A 501-nucleotide genomic window follows, 5' to 3' on the forward strand; every position below is an offset into this window, starting at 1 on the left:
CTTAAACCCATTCATTAATACCCTGTGCCTAATTTTTGCCTGCTTCCCATCCCACAAAAAACTATTAATGGCCCTATTTAACTCATTTACAACCCACAACGGCAGCTCTAGTGCACTCAACACGTGATTCACCCGTGATAAAATTAAACAATTTACTACTATCACCCTGCCCCTCAACTTTAACTTCCTCATTTTCCATAAATTCAAATTCTGCTTTACCTTATTCACTACCCCTGCCCATGTAACATCCCTTGCTTCCTTTTCATTCTCACCTACATTCACTCCTAACACTTTTATCATCCCTTTCGCAACTTTCATTGGTACCTTAAATTCCCTCATATCTACCTTCCCTACACACATAATTTCTGACTTCTCTATGTTCATTCTCGCCCCTGATGCTTTCCCATATTTCTCTAATAAATACATAACCCTATTTAAACTGCCTACATTTTTCACTGTTATGTTTGTATCGTCTGCATATTGATGAATTAAACTCCTCCC

This window comes from Argentina silus (genome assembly GCF_951799395.1).
Source record: "Argentina silus genome assembly, chromosome: 18".
Classification (NCBI taxonomy): Eukaryota; Metazoa; Chordata; class Actinopteri; order Argentiniformes; family Argentinidae; genus Argentina; species Argentina silus.